The sequence below is a fragment of the Suricata suricatta genome, chromosome 2 (assembly GCF_006229205.1).
Source record: "Suricata suricatta isolate VVHF042 chromosome 2, meerkat_22Aug2017_6uvM2_HiC, whole genome shotgun sequence".
Taxonomy (NCBI): Eukaryota; Metazoa; Chordata; class Mammalia; order Carnivora; family Herpestidae; genus Suricata; species Suricata suricatta.
This window is the reverse complement of record NC_043701.1, coordinates 145,356,866-145,364,160: the sequence shown is the minus strand read 5'-3', so window position 1 is coordinate 145,364,160 and position 7,295 is coordinate 145,356,866. Positions and strand designations below refer to the sequence as shown.

Genomic DNA, 7,295 nt, shown 5'->3' with positions numbered 1-7,295 from the left:
GGTACATGTGCCCCTATGCATCAGCACTTCTGTATCCCTTGGGTAAATCCCTAGCAGTGCTACACTGTTGGTGGGAATGTAAACTGGTGCAGCCACTCTGGAAAACAATGTGGAGGTTCTTCAAAAAACTATCAGTAGAACTCCCCTATGACCAAGCAATAGCACTGCTAGGGATTTACACATTCATTTAACCACCAGCCAATCTTATTTACATCAGGACTATCCAAAAGAAATATTTTATCAGCCATTCATGCTCTGAATTCTGGTGTGTGAGATCAGCTTAACTATGGTACACATAAAGGAAGTCATGAGACATCTTTGTTTTGTAATAAATAAGGCAGTGGCCAACATTACACCCCAGCAGCTTTTTTGAGATAAGCTATCAAGTCTGCTCTCTCCTCTCTTCTTAGTGCCAGTGAAGATCATCTTAGTTCCAGGGATGTACTTCTTGGGATTCTCCAAATATTCCATCAGTGTCTCTTCCCAGGTGATGCCTTTGTTCTTGCTGGCATCCATGTAAGAAAATCCAGAGGCTTGGAGGCACCTGGCTGGCTCAGTTGGTCGAGTGTCTGAGTCTTGCTTGTGACTCAGGTCATGATCTCACAGTCCTGGGATCGAGTCCCATGTTGGGCTCTGTGCTAAGTGTAGAGCCTGCTTAAGAATCTCTATCTCCCTCTGTCCCTCTCCCTAACTTGCATGCTCTCTCTCTCTCTCAAAAGTAAAAAAAGAAAACCCAGAGGCCTAGTTTGCCTTTTGTCCAAATAAACCATGGAGACTTGGCCCAGTCTTGTGTTTGCTTCCTTTTCCTGGTATGGCCCTGGACACACTTCCAAACAAAAATCTTCTTGCCCTTCTCAACATCACTTGTTTTTAAATTGCTCTTTCTCTGTGCATGAAACAGAGGTACCTGCTCAAAAGGTGGACATCCTGCTCTCTAAGCATTCATATTTTCTAGAGTTTTAGCTTCTCTATGTGTCTGTCACTTGCACACATGTGGAAGTGTCTCTAGGCATAGTGGAATCGCTGGACCAAGGGCTTGGCATATCCCAGCTTGGATAGATGGTAGCAAATTGTTTCCAGAGTGGATATATGATTTTACACCCTGATAGTTTGTTTGATGGGCGTCTAATGGTTTCTCTTCCTAGTTTTAATTTGCATCTCCCTCATCACTGATGGATTTTCTTTTTTGAAAAGTGCCTGTTCAAATCTTTTGCCCATTTTTCTATTGGGTTGCTATTGTACTTCTTTATTGGTCCATAAAAAACCACCCCAAAACTTAATGGCTTAAAAAAGCAACAATAATTTGGATTTTTAATTTGAACAGGGCATGGCCTCTGCTGGGATGATTCAATGACTGCTGCCTGGACCAGCTGGAGAATAGCTTCCTCACAGCATCAAAGTCTCAGGTGGGCGCCTAGGTGGCTCAGTCGGTTAAGTGTCCAGCTTAGGTCATGATCTCGCAGATCATGGGTTTGAGCCCTGCAACAGGCTCTGTGCCAACAGCTAGCTTAGAGCCTGGAGCCTGCTTCATATTCTGTATCTACCTCTCTCTCTGGCCCTCCCCTGCTCATGCTGTCTCTCTCTGTCTGTCAAAAATAAATAAAAAACATTTTTTAAAAAAGTCTCAGGGTATTCAGACTTTTTACATTGTAGCCAGTTTCTCCCATAGCAAACATTGCAAGAGGTGTGGGTGGAAAATGCAAAGGCTTCTTTTGATCTAGTCTTGCAAGTCCCGGCTGTGTTCTATTTGTCAAATGTGGGATGCCTGTCTGGTTCAGTTGGTAGAGTGTGTGGCTCTTGATCTTGGTGCTGTGAGTTCAAGCCCCATTTTGGGTGTAGAGTTTACTTAATACTTGTCAAACAAGTCACTAAGTTCAGCCGAGATTCAAGGGAAGGGGAATTAGATTCCATCTTTCAATGAGAGCAACAGGAAAATTTATAATCATTTTCATCTCCTGCAGTTGTATAGCTTTTCTTATTGATTAGTAGGAGTTCTGTATATATTTTGTATTAGAGTAGTGTCGGTTACATGTTTTGGGATGAGCTCTTCCGTCATGGCTTTCTTTTCTCTTTTTATATCTTTCCCCCTCTTTGTGGCTAATGCTTTTTGAGTCTTGTTTTCCTCTCACACTGAGTCATGAAACTATTCTCTTAAATACTTTCTAACTTTCTGGGGTGCCTGGGTGGCTCAGTAGGTTAAGCAGCCAACTCCAGCTCAGGTCATGATCCCATGTTTCACGAGTTTGACTTGGTGCTGACAGTTCAGAGCCTGGAGCCTGCTTCGGATTTTGTGTCTCCTTCTCTCTTTGCCCCTCCCCTGCTTGCACTCTGTCTCTCTCTCTCCTTCTCTAAAAAAAAAAAAAATACATAAACTTTTTAAACTGCTACAAGCTTCCTTTTTATTTTTATTTTTATTTTTTTAATTGTGAAATATTTATTTATTTTTTTTTTCAAGCTTCCTTAAAAAAATTTTTTTTACATTTATTTATTGTTGAGAGAGAGATAGAGCACTAACAGGGGAGGGTCAGAGAGAGAGGGAGACACAGAATCCAAAGCAGGCTCCAGGCTCTGAGCTAGCTGTCAGCACAGAGCCTGATGCAGGACTCGAACCCAGGGACCGTATAGGGCTCTGTGCTGAGTGTTTGCTCAGAGCCTGGAGCTTGCTTCGGATGCTATGTTTCCTTCTTGAAAATAAATAAATGTAAAAACAATTACAGCCTCAGGCTCCACTGCCGCCTGGATCGCCTGGTCATCACCAACCCTTGGCCCCACCCAGGGCTCCGGTGGCCAGCCAGCAGGCACGCCCTCCTCCGTGGATAGGAAACCTAAGAAATATCCACACTGAAAGACTTTCCACATTACTGGAATTTACTCTTCGAAAGATTAAAAGTCATGAAAGTCCAGGAAAGACAAAGGAACTGTTCTAGACTGAAAGAGACTACGACACACAACTGAATTCACTCCATGGCTCTGAACAGGACCTTCCTTGCTATAAAGGTACTACAGTGTTTTCCTTAAGATGGCGGAGAAATAGGGAGTTCCGTACCTCCCACCTGCATGTCTCAAAGAAGGACTGAAGCCAAAGGACTCTGAACCGCAAGAGTCTGGGAGGAAAAGAGAGGGAGTCCACTAAGAAGACAGCCTCATAGGGCTTTCAGAGACAGATCCTACCTCTAACTGTGGAGCTTTCTTTGGGCTGAGTGCCCTGATCCCAGAAATTCCCTCCGGATGGATGCTACGCAAAAGACACATTCGCCATCAGGAGGAAACACTTCCCTACTCGTCCCTTGCTAGGAAGTCCCCCGCCTGTGGGATTACATTTCGGGTGGTATCATGAATGCGCATGGAGTAAGATCTGGAAACGAGGTTGGGTGCAGGACACAGAACACGGCCTACCTTGGCGGCGCCCATAGCACAGGGAGATCGGACACGAAGGGGCTGGGGGGGGGGGTCACCATTTTTCTCCCCACAACCACCAAGGCAGGGCCTCAGGGAGCACCGTGGGACCCACAGTGGAGGTGACACCCGCCTACACCAAACCATCTGCGCTGGGTAGCTGCTTTGTTACCAAAGCCCGGATAGATGCTGTGGAAACAGCCCCTCTCCCAAAATCAGCACCGAGGCATTGCTGTGATGAACTCTAGATCAATTCTTGCTATTCAGATCTATTCTCCCTTATCTCATTCTTATCTCTCCCCTCCTCTGGGTCGGATATTCTGGTTATAGGTTTGCTTAAACAGGCATATATAATCCACTCTTTTGATTGCATGTTCTACACCTCTATCATTACCTTCCTTTCTCTATCTCTGAAATAATCAGACTCTATACTTTCTCTGGGTAACATTATCTTCATTTTTGTTGCTTTTTTTTTCTCCTCACATCCTGCCATATTCTCCTTTTTCAGTATCTGAATTAAGCCTTTTAGTCTCTCTGCCTGGTCAATGTTCAATTTCTCTTTCTCCCCACCCCTGTCATTTCTCTTTATATATGCTATTCCATCAGCACTGTTTCTACACTGCTCTTTATTTGTAGCTGGGATTTCTGGCTTTATGCTTTTAGACTGTCCTTTGTCTTTTGTTGTTTTTGTTTTGGGTTTTTTTCCCCCTTTCAGTTTGCTTGTTTATTTGATTTGTCTGTGTGTTTGCATGCTATTGTTCTCTGTTTGTTTGTCTGTCTGTTTTCCTTTCCAAGGCTACCTCAAGAAACAGCCAAAGTACACATGGTGGAGAGTCCAAAATTTCAATACGAGTAGGGAAATAAAATAACCAAAGTCTCAACAAGAGAGACCAAGGGACACCATTAAAAGAACACTTCCTAAATGGACAGGCCCTGGACAGTCTATGAGCCTCCTTTAATATAGCAGTACTCGTAGATACAGAGCACATAACAAGCTTTTGAAACTTGCAAGAGATAGCAAACTAGCCAAAATGATGAAACAGAACTCTCCTCTAAAGAAATTCCAGGAAGAAGTGACAGCTAAAGAATTGGTCAAAACAGATATAAGCAACATAACTGACCAAGAACTTGGAACAATAGTCATAAAATTAATCACTGGGCTTGAAAAAGGAATGGAAGACACCCGAGATGCTATTGCTATAAAGATTATGGACCTTAAAAATAGTTGTGATGAATAAAAAATGCTAAAAATGAGGTGGATAATAAAATGGAGGCGGCCGCTGCACGTATTGAAGAGGCAGAGAGAATAGGTGAATTAGAAGACACAGTGATAGGAAAAAAGGAAGCCTAGAAAAAGAGAGATAAATTGATCCAGGAGCATGAAAGAAGATTTTGAGAACTGAGTGATACAATCAAGTGGAACAATATCCATTTTCATAGGACTCCCTGAAGAAGAAGAGATAGAAATGGTCTGAAGGGGTACTTGATCAAATTATAGCCAAGAACTTCCCCAATCTGGGGAAGGAAACAGCCACTGAAATCCAAGAGGCACAGAGAACTCCACTCAGACATAACTTGAATTGATCTTCTGCATGACATATCATAGTGAAACTGGAAAAATACAAGGATAAAGAGAGAATTCTGAAAGCAGCTAAGGGTAAAAGGGCCCTAACACACAAAGGGAGATATATCAGAGTAGTTGCAGAATTATCTACTGAAACTTGGAAGGTCAGGAAGGAATGGCAGGAAATCCTCAATGTGATGAACATAAAAAATATGCAGCAGGTGTTGGAAAACTGGACCGCTACATGCAAAAGAATGAAATTGGACCACTTTCTTACACCATACACAAAAATAAATTCGAAATTGATTAGAGACTTAAATAGGAGACCTGAACCCATAAAAATCATAGAAAAGCACACAGGCAGTAGCTGATTTTTTGACATCGACTGTGGCAGCATTTTTCTAGATATGTCTCCTGAGGCAAGGGAAGCAAAAGCAAAAATAATCTGTTGACACTACATGGAAATAAAAAGCTTCTGCCCAGCAATGAAAATCATTAACAAAATGAAAAGGCAGCTTAGTGAATGGAAAGAGGTATTTTCAAATGGCATATCTAATAAAGGGTTAGTAGCCAAAATACATAAAGAACTTAAAAAACTCAACATGCAAATGCCTAAATAGTCCAATTAGAAAATGGTCAGAAGACATGAACAGACATTTCTCCACAGAAGACACACAGATGGCCAAGAGACACATGAAAAGATGCTCAAACATCACTCATCATCAGGGAAATGCACATCAAAACTACAATGAGATATCACCTTAAGCCCTTCAGAATGGCTAACACACACACATACATACACACACACACACACACACACACACACACACACACAAGAAACAACAAGCATTGGGAAGGATGTGGAGGAAAAGGAACTCTCTTTCACTGTTGGTGGGAATGCAAACTGGTGCAGCCAAACTTGTGGAAAACAGTAAGGAGTTTCCTCAAAAAGTTAAAAATAGAACTACTCTATGATCCAGTAATTGTATTACTGGGTATTTAACCCCAACCCCCAATACAAAAACATTAATTCAAAGGGATACATGCGCCCCTATGTTTATTGCAGCATTATTTCCAATAGCCAAATTATGGAAGCAGCCCAGTGTCCACTGATAGATGGATGGATAAAGAAGATGTGGTAAATATACACAATGAAGTATTATTCAGCCATAAAACAGAATGAAATTTTGCCATTTGCAGCAACATGGATACAGCTAGAGAGTATAGTGTTAAGTGAAATAAGTCAGAAAGACAAATACCATATGACTTAACTCATGAGGAATATAAGAAACTAAACAAGTGGAGCTTTTTAAAAATGTAGCTATTATGTTTATTAGTGGTAAGAAATAGAACTCCCTTTAGTATGCTTTATCATTCACAACATTCATGTTACCTAAATATACTGGATTAAAATATTATGCAGACAATCCAGTTATGTGTTTCATATTTCCATACACTGAACAGCATTTTGTATGATTAAATAGAAAAAAATCTCAACAAAATTAATTTTCAAATCAATTTTGAGTAAAACAGCCATCACAGAACGGCAGAGTTGAACATTTATCAGGAACTTCTTGATCTTCCCAAATAGAAACTCTGTACCCATTAGACAACTCACCTTCCTCTCTCTTTCCAGCTCCTGGCAATGACCAGTCTACTTTCTGTCCCTATGAATTTGACTACTCTAGGAAGCTCATTTGAGTGGTGTTATACAGTGTTTGTCTTTTTGTGATTGGCTTATTATTCACTTAGCATAACAAACATCATCCACAGTTCTCAAAAAAATCATCAGAATTTCCTTCGATTTTAAGGCTGACTAATATTCCATTATTCAGTATATATATTATATATTTAATAAATAAGCATAACATATTTTGTTTATCCACATATCTCCAGTGGACATTGGGTTGCTTCCTCCTTTTGGCTATTGTAAAACATTCTTTTTAATGTTAATTTTTTTTTTGAATTTTGAGATTTTTTTTCATTTGAAGGTAAATCTTAATGCTATTAAATTCACACATATGCTAATTTAAATACCCAATTCTATTTATCTAAAACACACATTGCAAACATACAAATATCTATTCTCTCCACATGTCAGAGCCCATTCATTTCATGGTTTGGAAATGCAGAGAATAGACTCCCCTTAAACTGCAAGTCAGCAGGTGTTTCTTTACAGTTAACTTTAGCAAAATTCATACAAAATAGTAATTAACAATGATCTTCTTTACTTGTTAACTCACAAGGAAACACCTTCAAAACTGCATTTTATTAAAGTTTCTGTACTAAAATGTAGAAAAACTGAACTACACAAATATTGAAAAGTTAAAAATTC

General features: G+C 40.3%; 1 pseudogene; it reads right to left on the bottom strand.

Moving 5' to 3' along the window:
* Positions 1 to 350: 350 nt before the first annotated feature.
* On the bottom strand, positions 351 to 3,059 carry LOC115276120 (annotated as a pseudogene).
* Positions 3,060 to 7,295: the final 4,236 nt, after the last annotated feature.